This window comes from Kogia breviceps, chromosome 6 (assembly GCF_026419965.1).
Source record: "Kogia breviceps isolate mKogBre1 chromosome 6, mKogBre1 haplotype 1, whole genome shotgun sequence".
Taxonomy (NCBI): Eukaryota; Metazoa; Chordata; class Mammalia; order Artiodactyla; family Physeteridae; genus Kogia; species Kogia breviceps.
In genome coordinates, this window is record NC_081315.1 from 111,926,920 (window position 1) to 111,940,721 (window position 13,802).

General features: G+C 50.3%; 1 protein-coding gene across 3 annotated transcripts in view; it reads right to left on the bottom strand.

The window, feature by feature from the left end:
• The window catches only part of C6H4orf50 (chromosome 6 C4orf50 homolog), a 125,340-nt gene that overhangs the window by 49,976 nt on the left and 61,562 nt on the right, over positions 1 to 13,802 (bottom strand). The gene's annotated exons all lie outside the window — the stretch shown is intronic.

A 13,802-nucleotide genomic window follows, 5' to 3' on the forward strand; every position in this document is an offset into this window, starting at 1 on the left:
AAGGCCAAAACCCAACTGCCACTTCCAAGATGCCGGGAGCGAAAGCAGGGTCCCGCGTCCAATCCCTGCACACAGCACCGTGCAGATGGAGGCAGGGGTCAGACCCCCTAAGCCACCCCTCAGGCTGGACCCACCAGTCCACCCACAGCCTCACCCCATTTAAGGAATCAGCTCGTCTCCCTTCAGGAAGTGAGCAAGGGAACCTGCTGCTTGTTTTCGTCCCTCCTGCTACAGCATGAGCCCCAGTAAAGCCCTGCCTGAATTTCTCGTCTGGTCTCCTATCAATTTCTATTGATTAAAGAGTCCAAGAACCCAGGTCGGTAACAGCACCGGGCACATCTGGCCCCATGGCCTGTCCTCGGATTTATAGAATAAATCTTGATAAAAAGACATGTGGCTCCATCACTTGATCTGCACAGGGAGGTGCTCTGGGATGAGAATTCTAAAGCCCTTGCGGTGAAGCAGAGGATCTGGCTGGGTCCTCAGGGCCCCACCTCCCACTGCATTAGGGGAGCCAAGGCAGAGAGCGGACGGTCTCCCTTAGTAAGCAGCATTCTGATTAGACAGCCTGGCAACAGCATGACATCGTAATCAATCCTCCTTGAGGGGCTGTTGCCGACTCAGCCTGGCGCACAGATTTCCCAGGGGCTGAGCGGCTGCTGCTTCCAGGTCCTGCTAAGGCCAGACCTCGGGGACTCACTTCATTTTCCTCCATGTCATCTTCGCCAGCGCTGATTCGCCTGCTGGAGCTCCAGGGGAGGGAAAGCCCTACATTGTATTCCGGGCTGTGCTTCATGATCATGAGCTCCGAGCATCTGTGCATCAGTGATTCACTGGGGCCCCCAGTCTTGCTGACTGGGGGCACTTCGGAGCTGCCACCCAAGGAGACAGCTCAGACTTGCCTGGCCTCCTGACTCCTTAAGAAGCCTCTTTCTCTCCATCGCAGCATCTTCTATTCATCATTTGAGGGAGACTTGAATTTTTCTTGAGTGTTCGCTATGTGCTGGGCCCTGAGCTAGGCTCTGATCGACAGTGGCCAGCTGAGTTTCCTCTCTGTTTTCATACAGCCTGCTGTCCTCCAGGCCACCAGCTCTGTCCGTTTTCTGGGCCCCAAGAGGCCGACCCCTAAGGACAACCCCAGGAAGCTGACCCTAAGGCTGACCTCTCATTTGATCTCTGGCTTCCAGTTTGGTTCGGCCAATGAGAGGCACAAGGAGGAGTCTGGAGGGAGGCGGGAGAGAAGGTTCCAGAATTTGTTCTCCGCCCCATTGGGAGCAGGTCTGCAGTGGCTGAGCGTCTTTACCACGGCCCAGCTCTCAGCAGCCTCGGGGGTAGCAGTGCCCTCTCCTGGCCCTGCAGCTCGGGGTGGGCACCTGCTTCCCTTCTGGCCATCCTCTGTCCCCTCCTCACCCTGCCCCCACCCCAATAGCAAGTACACCCTCTTCAGGCACCCTTTTTTTGGGGTGTCTCCTCTCTCCTGCCAGGACCTGCTTTGTGGGATGAGGAAGCAGCACTATCCAACCTCCAGACATGAACCTTGAGGACAGTACGTGCAGTGAAATCAGCCAGTCACAGTAGCACAGACGTTGTACAATTGCATTTAAATGAGGTACTTGGGGGCTTCCCTGGTGGCGCAGTGGTTGGCAGTCCGCCTGCCGATGCAGAGGACGCGGGTTCGTGGCCCGGTCTGGGAAGACCCCACGTGCCGCAGAGCGGCTGGGCCCGTGAGCCATGGCCGCTGGGCCTGCACGTCCGGAGCCTGTGCTCCGCAACGGGAGAGGCCACAGCAGTGAGAGGCCCACATAACGCAAAAAAAAAAAAAGAAAAGAAAAAGAAAAATTAGGTACTTGGAGACAGAAAGTAGAATGGTGGTCGCCAGGGGCTGGGCGCAGTGTTTAACGGGGACAGAGTTTCAGTTTGGGAAGATGAAGAAGTTCTGGAGATGATGGTGGTGACGGCGGCATAACAATGTGAACATACATATTGGTTAAAAAGGTAAACTTTATGATATGCATAGCTGGCCACCAAGAGAGACACACCAGTCAATCACAGTGTGAAGACCTTATTTAGATCCTGATTCAAACAGACTGCAAAAAAAGTTAACTCTAAATTTATAAGATAATGAGAAACTGGAACACTGATTGGATATTTGATGAAATTAAGGAATTGCTTGAGGTATGGTGATGGTATGATGGTTTCAAAAAATATGTACGAATTAAGCGATGAGTTGTCTAGTTTTACTTCAAAATAATATGTGTGGGGGGAAGGGTGTTGTACAGATGAAACAAGATTGTTCTCGAATTGGTAATTTTTGAAGCTGAGTGACATCTACATGGGGGTTCCTATTATTATTCCGTCTACTTTTGTAACTGTTTGAATTCGTTCACAGTAAAACGTTTTCCAGAATGAGGTTAAATCTCAGTCCTGTCTTTTACTAGCTGGGTCCTCTTGGGCACGCTACTTCACCTCTCTCCTGCATTCCTTCTTCAAGAAGTTTTCTACTCAAAGCATCACCTGCTCTGAGCAGGCCGGGAGCATGGCACTGTATTGTATAAGTACATGCTCCTCATTTCCTACCCCCTTCTCCCTGTCTTCTTCCTCTTCTTCAATCATGACTTGAAATTACTCCACGTATGAGTCTGGGTATAGCCTTTCTCTCCCCTACGACTTGTTCATAGCTGCAGCTCCTACATCAAGGAGAATGCCTGGCACATAATAGATGATCAATAAATATTGCTCGAATGAGTGAATGCATGAATCATCTATAAAATTAAGGAGGTAACAACTGCGCCGCCAGGTCAATATGAGCATGAGTGATATGAAGCTTTCAACCCAAGACCCAGAGGAGAATAGATGCTCACTGATCACTACATAGTTCCCTTTTCTTCTCTCCATCTTAAAAGCAACACCTGCCTTTCTTGCACTTTATCTTCCTGAACCCACAACTCCTGGGTGAATGATTCTGGGTATGTGTGTGTGATAAAAAAAAAAAACATGTAACATAAAATTTACCATCTTAACCATTTATAGACTTGTATACTGTTGTACAACAGCTCTCTAGAACTTCTTCAACTTGCAAAACTGAAACTCTACACCCAGTGAACAACCATCCCCTGTCCCCGCCAGCCACCATCCTACTCCCTGTCTCTATGAATTTGTCTCCTGTACATACCCCATATCATATAACTGGTACATAAATCACACAGTATTTGTGCTTTTGTGACTGGCTTATTTTGCTTAACACAAAGTCCTCAAGATTCGTCCACATTATAGCATGTGTCAGAATGTCCTCCCTTTTGAGGCTGAATCATATCCCATTGTAGGGATAGACGGCTCTTTCTTTTCCATTCATCCGTTGATGGACACCCGGGTTGCTTCCATATCTTGGTTACTGCGAATAATGCTGCAGTGAATATGGGAGTGCAGATCTCTCTTTGAGATCGTGATCTCAGTTCTTCTGGACGTAGATCCAGAAGTGGGATGGCTGGATCATATGATGGTTCTATTTTCAACTTTTTGAGGAAACTGGCTGTCTTTTGACTAGAACTAGAGAGCCCCTCTAGAGTTCTAGGTCTTTGGGACTATGACATGGACAAAACGTTTGACCCTACAGTACAACAGTGTGGGGAGGCCACTTGCAACCCCCCAGTGAGAAATGTGATGCTAGAGGAGGCTGATGATTAAACCAGCTCAGAAGAAAGATGGGGGATGACTTAGTAAGAAATGAAATTAATCCTATTGAACAACGTGGCAAAAGCCTTAGGGTTTAAACGAGAGCAGTCTACACCTTGGAGGAGAGCAGACGCAGGGGCCCCTCTTCACCTAAAAGGATCAGGTTCCTAAAAGTGGCCCAGGTGAGAAGATCAGTGGTGGAAGAATTTGAGGCTTCATAGGAGAAAAACGGTTGTGAGTGAACCAATGAAGGTCCATATACAGAGTTCTCAGAGAATAAAGAGAATGGTGAGGAAATATATGATATACAGAAAACACTGATGAAACATTGGGGGGAAGGATAGAGAGCATTCTATCCCCTTGTTCAACAGACACTTTTCAGGTTCTTTTTCCCTTAAATTTTCATCAAGATGCCAATGAATTTGCTCTGTTTTGTTGCTAACAGCATGAATGGTGAGGCCATGCCTGGTGTATTTGATTTTGAATCCAAATGCTCGATGCCTTCCTGGTTTTATAACTGAAGAGTTGATGCTAGTTGAGGCCGAGACCGTAGAGGCCAATCTCATGATCATCTTCCACTTGCTTTTTCTAACGGTACACTAATTTTGGTTGGGGTTGCCATGTGTCCAACTAACAGATTATATTCCCAGTTTCCTTTGCAGCTAAGTATGGCCGTATGACTAGGCTCTAGACTTCGGAAAGTATCAGTGGAAAATGCCTAAAGGGTTCCTTAGGAAGTCAGTTCTCCCACCACTCCACTACCAACAATAACATTTTCTGTTTCCTGGAACTTGGACTTGATGGCTGACACTTCTGCAGCCATCTTGGATCATGAGGTGACTTTGAGAATGGAAGTTTTGAGCTGAGATGTTACAGAATAAAGAAGGAGCATGATGCCCATGGATCCCCCATGAGACCCCTGGATGCTCAGCCCTGAGGTACATAAAGAAACTTCTGTTTCATTTAAGCCATTATTATTTGGGACTTCATTAGATGCAGCCAGATCCATTTTTCATTGAAACACCCTCCCCTGCATGTTCTGACCCATCCTGGTCTCAGGGTCACAGGGGGACTTGGAAGCTTGAAGTGGAAAAAATATCTGAGTTGCTTTTATATCAACTACCTTGATTTTTTTTCTCCCCCCATCCTCCCAGTACTCAGTGCTTACAGTTCAGGCTCTGCCCCTGAAAACTTCCTGTCAAATCAAGCCATCAGCCTTTCTTATACTCATCCAGCCCATCCTTCCTCTCAGGGGCAGGAAGGGCGGCTGTCTCTAGCCTCCAGAAGCTTCCAGGTAATGAATGATATCATTTATTCCATCCCCTTATTCCTGCTGCTGGTCCCTCAGATTCCCTCTTTTTGAAAACCCCTGATCACTCATTTTCTCACTATTCCCAAGAGGAGTGACTTGTTGTTTGGGTTGAATAAGACTCAAATTAACATGGCTGACAAAAAAAAAAAAAAGACTGCACAGGCTAAGGGATCATTGTTGGAGGAGGAATTATGATATGTTCTTTCCATGTTGTATCAATGCAGACATACAGTTTACATGACACAGGCCCAGACCCCATGGAAAACTCTCCCCTGCATTCCATGCATGGAAAGAGTATCAGACAGTGTGGGAATCAGGAGTCCCAGGCCCCATGCTCAGCTCTATCCCTGACTTCCTGTGTGACAAAGGGAGCCACTCTCCCCTTCTCTGAGCCTTGATACCCTCATCTATAAAGCAAGGGCACTCTAAGGCATCAGGTCATTTTATCCCTCTGCTCCCAGATCTGCCAACTGAAATTTCCCCTGTGCCAGTGAGTATCTTCTTCACAAAATACAAATGTCCCTAGAAACTATCAGTCATTCATCACATAGTATGAAATAGTTAAACAAGATGACTTTCCTAATAACAGTACGGTAAAACCACCTGTACTGAATACATTGGAATGATTGTTCTGATGGAGGCAGGAGGGTTATGGTTATGAAGCATGGAAAACTGTGGAATGAGAAACTGAGGCTCAAAGAGAATATGTCGCTAGGTCCCATCGTTAGCTAGTGACAGATCCAGTACTGGTATTCCAGTCTGCGTCATTCCAAGTTGCTGTCCACTACCCTGCAAACCAACACTTGGAGAAACTCTTCATGAGACAAGAAACACAAATATAAAGCTGAGAAAAGATGTCACCTTATCTGTAAGGTGACATTTATGGTCCTAATATTTACAATAGCCAGGACATGGAAGCCACTTAAATGTCCATCAACAGAGGAATGGATAAAGAAGATGTGGTACATATATACAATGGAATATTACTCAGCCATAAAAAGGAATGAAACTGGGTCATCGGTAGAGACGTGGATGGACCTAGCGAGTGTCATACGGAGTGAAGTAACTCAGAAAGAGAAAAGCAAATATTGTATAATAACACATATATGTGGAATCTAGAAAAATGGTATAGATGATCTTATTTGCAAAGCAGAAATAGAGATACATACGTAGAGAACAAATGTATGGATGCCAAGGGGGAAAGGAGCGGGGTGGGAGGAATTGGGAGACTGGGATTGACACTTATACACTATTGATACTATGTATAAAATAGACACCTGAGCATACTGTATAGCACAGGGAACTCTACCTAATGCACAGTGGTGACCTAAATGGGAGGGACGTCCACAAGGGAGGGGATCTCTGTATGTGTGTGGAGGATTCATTTTGTTGCAGTGGAGGCTAACACAACATTGTAAAGCAACCATACTCCAATAAAAAGTAAAAGAAAAATTCATGGCCCTAATAATAATGGCACAGATAAAGCATCTGTATCCAATGGAGTAAGACAGACAGTGCATAATAAATACCAGTCCTTCCAAGGGAAAAATTCCAAAGATGAGGAGGGAGCCTGAAATTTCCCTTTCTCCCTCCCACCCTCCCACCTCCACCTTCTTCTCAATCCCTGCCTGTGACGTCTCCACTCTCTGACCCACCTTCCTTCCATCCCAGACCCCTAGCAACGCCTGGGCCCTTTACTCCTTCAGCAGCTGATGGCAAAACTCTTGGTGCAGGAGGAATGGAGTGGGGAGGGGAGCTGGGTTAGAATTCAGCTCCCCCTTCGGCTGAATCACTTCCTTCCTGTCCCCCAAAGCAAAAATGAAAAGGGTAGTAATATTTTCTCACCCAGCAGGATCTGTACTAGAGACAACCAGATACAGTAAAATAGGTGCTTGGAGCACCATTAAAAGAAAATTGAGCAACTAACCTATGCATTCACTCAACAAACATTTATTGAGCCCCTAGTGGAAACCAGGCACAGTTCTAGGCACTGGGGATGCGGCTGAAAAAAAAAAGTGTTGGGGGCCATGAGAAGTGGTCAGATCTTGGATATATTCTAACAGTAGAGCTGACAGGCTTTGCTGACCTGGGGACGGACACACACACACATACACACACACGGACACCCTCCCTCCCAACACACACACACACACACACACGGACACCCTCCCCCCCAACACACACACACACACACACACGGCAAGAGAAGCAGGAGGAGGAAGAGAAGAACGAGAGCATAGAAGTTAAGCTCACTTTGCAGCTTTCTTTGCTCTACTGAATTCCTACAGGAAGCCTGCAAAATCACACCTCAGAATACTGAAAAGGCTGGCAACGGGCCCGGGACACCTCTGAGTGTGGAGAAGCAGAGCAGGACTAAATACAGGAGGACTGAAATCTGTACAGAAAGCAGCTGGGCCCCGGGGTCCCTGCCCCCAGGGCTGCTCAGCCAGGAGACCACCTCCCAGACCCTGGCTCCCGGCGGGAAGCAGGTCCCAGGCCTGGGACTTCAGGAAGCCATCTGTTCTCACTCCACTTCCTTTCCTTAAGGGAACTTTGGGGAAAATATTCCAAACTTCCTGCGTAATCAAGCGCTGAAGGAAAATGTACTGCCTGGCCCCTTTGAGGATGGACTGGATTTGATCACTCTTTTCTGGATGTCTTGGTTTAGATGTGTTTGGAGAAGTCAGAAGGAAAGCCAGGTGTTTCCAGGAGGCAGAGTGGGGAGGAAGAAGATGTCAGAGGAGCCGGAAAACTGAGCGGGCCCTTCAGCTGGGCGCTCTGACCGTTAAGGGTGACTGTACTATGCGCTGCCGGGCCCTTGGCCCCTTACTCCACTGAGAGCACGTGAATTTTCTTTTTAAATTTTTAAAAAAATTTATTTATGTATTTTATTTTTGGCTGCATTGGGTCTTCGCTGCCGCGCGCGGGCTTTCTCTAGTTGCGGCGAGCGGGGGCTACTCTTCGTTGCGGTGCACGGGCTTCTCATTGTGGTAGCTTCTCTTGTTGTGGAGCACGGGCTCTAGGTGTGCGGGCTTCAGCAGTTGTGGCTCGTGGGCTCAGTAGTTGTGGCTCGCGGGCTCTAGAGCACAGGCTCAGCAGTTGCGCGCATGGGCTTAGTTGCTCCACGGCATGTGGGATCCTCCTGGACCAGGGCTCGAACCCGTGTCCCCTGCCTTGGCAGGCGGATTCTTAACCACCGGAGGGCACGTGAATTTTCTGTCATGAATTTTGGTTTTACTTGGACAAATTTTATATCCATACAAAGATACTTGAGGAAAGGCAAAGGAGGGCAGCAGAGGAAGCAGAAAGCTGCCACATGCCTCCTGTGAAGGGCACACTTTGCATTTGAGGTCACCTCCCATCTGACCACTCTCCCACGTGGGACGCGTCCAAGTCCCACCATGAGGGTGGAGTAGGTGGGACTGTTCTGATCGGTTCTTCCTCCTCTTGCCCTGTGACCTTGTAATGCTGGGGAGTGGGTGGAGGAGTCTGGTTCCCCATCCTGTTGATGTTCTAACTGTTCACACGACTTACTGTGGCCGATGGAGTATGGTTCTGGGCCGAGGCATTAGGAGGCACTGATGCTCCGTCCACCCTCCTGTGTGCCACTAGAAGACAATGAATTCCAAGAATTCCAAGGAGAACATGGTGACGGGTGGCACAGGCCTGAAGCCAACCCTCAGCCTAGAGCACAGCCTCCCTGCTGAGCCCAGCCCGGTCAGCCAAACCTCAGTCCACCTCAGACCTGACAGTGTGAGAGTGGACACTTGAGGCCACTGAGTTTGGGCTGGTTTGTTATGTGGTGACATTGATGCTACAGCTGATTAACACAGAGAGGTTAAGTGACTCCCCTAAGGACACACAGCTATTAAGCAGTAGTCCTGTGACTTCCTTATCAGGTGTTCCTTCTCTCCCCCCAGGCTGGGGCTGAGTGCAGGAGCAGGACAGTTCCCAGGACAAGACCAGGATGCAGGGCTCAGACTACTTGGGGGAAATGGAAGAAAGCCGTGGCCTTGGTGGGGAGCAGTACCCCAATCACGCCAGTGAGCAGAAACTACCTTCCTGTTGAGCGTTGCTCCTAGGCCAGGCTCAGGGAGAGCTTGGGCTCCTGAGTCAGTCTCAAAGATGCACGGCGGCAGGACGCGGCCCTCCAGCCCTTGGCAAACAGGAGGGCTGCGCTGGGAAGGCCTTGGGGGCTCCCTGACTCCTCTAAGACCTGCTGACCTCAGCCTGCTGACTTGGCACCTCTGGGTCTGAGTCGGCAAAAATAAGGTGCTGAGGCTAGTCTGGAGCGTTCGTGCGGAATCACAAAAAGACGCCCATTCCAGGTGGCTGCAGCCCACGGGTCTCTGCGTGAACTTGTAAAAGGCACCACTTCCCCCAGCCAGGCATGGTCTCCCGGCAAGGAGAGAGCTGGGGGATTTAACCCCCTTTCACCTCTGGACCATATACTTTGTTCGGTGCCCAAAGCGAACAAACAGACCGGCAGCCCTGGAAGAGCGAGGAGGTTGGCTGTTTGCCTCCTGCTGCCTGACCATGGACCCCACTACCCCACGCACACCCTCAGCAGATGTGCTTGGATCCTGCTCTGCTGATCGCACCCAGGACAGCACCAGGGCACAGCAGGCCCTCAGTGTTGACCTGTGTCTGATGAATAAACCGTCAGGAACAATAGGGAGTTGTCTATTGAGGCCACTGGGACTTAACCCATCAGCTTCTGCCTGCAGCCTTCCCCTTGTGTGTGCGGTGGAGGATATTGACTCTGGGGTCTGGTCTGGTGTGAGGCAAACACCAGGGTGTCCCAGTCCTAGGGATGGAGATGGGGATGGCGGAAGCAACAGCAGCTGGAGGCAGTGAGACCCAGCCCCGCCCCACCCTCCAGCCTCACACCTGCTTCCCGTTGCTAAATTACTCTCAGCTGCCAGCAGACAGAGCTGCTAGTCTTGGAGCTGAGCCCTGGAGGGCTTGGGGGCCCTAGCGAGCATTTGGCTGAGATTTTAGCAAAGGGGAGAATGGATGTGTGTTGGGGAGGCATGCAGAGGGATGGGGGAGGGGTGTGGGAGGGGAGAGCGGGAAGGGGAAGGGGAAGGGCTTGGGAGGAGTAATGGGCCGCGGGGGGGATTAGTTCTGGGCAATAATCCAAGCGGCAGGGCCTCCCTGAGCTGGGCAGTGCAGCAGAGAGGAAAGAGCTTAGGAGCACGAGAGGCCGGCGCTGGTTCTGAGATTTCTGTCCCCCACAAACCAAGAAAACTTACGTGGGAGTCGAGGTCTCTCTATGCACTCTCATCTGTAAAGGACAAGTGATAATGCTGAGCCCAAGGATCTGCGAGAACCCCATGAAGACAGGTGTGGACCCCTGGCACAAGCAGAGGCAGGAAGCAGCTTCTATCAGATGTTCCTTCCCGCTCCCAAGGTTGGGGAGCTGTGCTACCAGGGACACAAGTCACCATTTATCCCCCATTCACTGTATAGAAACCCTCAGGATGATTCCCCGCAGAGCTCAGAGCTGGAGGAAAAGATCTCCAGAGCTGCTTCCTTTTATTGGCAATTCAATGCCATCAAACCCATGTTATTCCCCTTTTTGCCTTGACTACCAGGAAGCTCAGACCTCATTTTTCCACTCAACTGTCATAGCTGCCCATAGCCTTAGTGCTGGGTATAATTATTCTCTCCTACCATCAGTTATTATCTGACCCTAAGTTTTCACTCTGTAATACAGATTCTTTTTATTGTATCCATGTCTTTTAAGTCTCTTTAACTCCTTCTTGGAAGTAGGTAGGGACATATATAGCATGCCTGAGGGGTGGATTACATGGGTACAGGTGTGAGGACCCATGTGTCAGGTACTGGGATCTGAGCTCCAACGGAGGAAAAATTGATTTCAGAGTCAGAGCCATACAGACTGGGGCTCAAATCCTGGCTCTATCAGTCTGGGCATCTGTGAGCCTCAGTTTTCTCAGCTGAAAAATGGGGATAAACCCCCATCCCTCACAGGCTAGTCAGTGAGGAATTTCAGAGACACACTGTGATAAAGCCATGCATGCCCAATGCCTGGGGTGACGATGGCTGTTATTTGGCCAGTGGGGGCACTATATTTTATATAACTCTGGAAATGGGAAGACATGCTGAGCCCTGACTTTAGCAGGTGGTGAATGTAACAGCAACAACAATAACAATAGCTTGCACGGTGAGCCGGGCTCCATGCTTTATGCCTCACTGAATTGTCTTCCTAAGATATGAGGTCAAGTGTCCCCATTTTACAGACGAGAACACCGAGGCCCAGAGGGGGTCCAGTGTCATACAGAAAGGAAATGGCGGGCAGAATTTGAGGCCAGAGCCTGCTTTGTTGCACCCTGTAACTGCTCTCAAGGTCGACAGGCCAGGCAGAGGGGACAGAAGAGGCCGGGCCCCGTGGCCATGCTTGGTCGCTCTGTGGCTAGAGCAGGGGTGGGGGGGATGAAGCTGGAGGGGTTTGTCGGTCAGATCCCTGAGGGGCTGAAGGCCAGTGCCTGGGGCTGGGCTGCATCCTGTAGACTTGGACACGAAGGGAGGAGGAATTAGCTCAGGAAAATTATTTTCCATGCCTAACAGTAATTTCTGTGTTTTTGAAAATGCTTTTTCTGGATGGCAGGGGATGCTGGCTTTCTACTTGAAGGCATGGTGGCAAGTTGCACTTGAAGATAACATCAACACCGCAAATGGCCAAGAGGCAGGCATTTAGCCTCTACTTAATCCTTCTGAGATACACTTTGGGGGGTGGGTCTGTTATTTGCATCATTTTTCCAGGGGAGGAAACCGAGGCACAGAGAGGGTAAGCAGCTTGCTCAAGGTCACACAGCTGATGGTGGCAGAGCTGGATGTTAGAGCAGCTGCACAGCTTATACTCTACCGCCTATGTTAGGTTTGTTCATCTTAACAAGGGTCAAATGAAGTGAGAAGGCCTGGCCCAAGCAGTGGAAACGAGCATCCTCATGGATGTTAAACAGGGGCTTTTAGGAAATGGGAGACACCAGCCCAGACCACCTCCTGAAGGCCTGGACACTCTTGAATCCGTGGGAAGGCTTTCCAGGAAGAGGCAGACCAAGGAAGAGGACCAAAGACCCTGGAGGGAACTGCAGCGGTTTGAGCCGGGTGGAGAGGGTCAGCGCAGAGCCGCACAGGGATTGAGCTCCTGTGACTGTTAAGTGTTGAAAAGCTCTCGGCCGGCTCCTTACAGCCCTGGATGAGCTTGGCTGCATCATCACCCACAGACCCGACACGGCACCATCACTTCCCCCAATCTCTTTACACCTGCCTCCTCAGGGAGACTCGTCAGTCTTAAGCTCTGTCTCCATCTGTACCACCAGCGATCCACGCCCTCTCCTTACACCCTGGACCTCACCGATTCTTCATCTTCTCATTTTGTTTTTTAACATCACATGCATCCAGAGGAAACAATGGCAGCATTCCCATATCTCTCATCACATCCCAGGGCCTCTTTTTAGTGCTTTTACTCACTCACCCCTCACAAACCACCCTAGGCTGTAGGCACCCCCACTGTACAGATTAAAAAAACAGAGGCACAGAGAGGAGAGGTGAGGAGAGGAGCCAGAGCCCAAATGCAGGCAGGGCATGTGTGCTCAGCTCCTGGACCACCTGCCTCCCAGCATTAGAGGGAAAGAAGGAGGGATGTGCACCGGGCTGGGAGGGCCATGGGCGAGGCGCTGGTCACGGGGCATCTCCTGTGAGATGCCAGTGAGGTAAGACGAGGTTATGATGCTGTTATTTCCATTTTCTCAGGAGGAAACCAAGCCTTCAGGGGCCTTGGCTCAAGGCCCGCAGGTGTGTGTTCAGGGCCCACATCCCATCCACCTGCTCGGGAGAGCCGGCCTGGGTACCAACTGCCACGTGGGGACCGTCCGCCCATGCCTCCTCTGCCCTGGCCCCTGCCAGCCCTCCTCCGGCTTCCTCTGCCCTAGCCGGGCTTCTACGTCCGGGGAAACCCGGGCTGGGTTTCCCAGACACTGAGCACAGTGTCTGGCTTATAAGCATAGTTCAGAAGCCCTAGATCCCTTCCTGATTGGCCTCCACCCAGGCCACCACTTCTGCTCTCAGGACAGTATCGCCCATCATGGCTCAGCCCAGACGCCACCTTCTCTCCTCCCCCTTGGCCTCCAAATTCCTCAGGGCCTCATCAGCTGTCCGTTCCTGGTGGCCAGATCCCAGCTTCCCTGCACTGAGGTCACTCACGCCCACGCATCACCCTCCTGTCCAGGCGGTCAGTGCCTGCAGGATGGAAACACGGATGGTCCGTCACTGGGGTCCTGTTCACTGAGCCGCCGTCTCCCCAGTCTGATGTACCCCCTCCTCCTGAGGGCAGGGCCCCATCTGCCTGGTTTACTGCCGCAAACCATGCTGGTCCATGGGTGAGGCTCAAAAAGTAAATGTTGAATTGAATCAGCACATCCTAGGGTGCATGACGGCGGGGACCCCCAAGCATCATGAGGGGGAGTGAAAACTGTACAGTCTCGAAGTGGGGCGGGGAGATGGTGTGGACAGGGCTCTCAAAGTGACAAAGGCTTCTCTGCTCTGACCCAGAAATTTCTCTTCTAGGAATCTGCCCTCAGATGAATTCACACGTGAGCGAAGGGACGGATGTACAAGCATCTTCGTGACAGCACCGGTTTTAACAGCAAAAGATCAGAAACAATGCCAATGTCCGTTGAAAGGGAGCTAGTAACATCCACACAATGGAAAACAGTGCAAGTGTTTAAAAACTAAATGAACAAAATTTATGTTCTGATGGGGAATGATCACCGAGATAAATGAACTGAAAAAA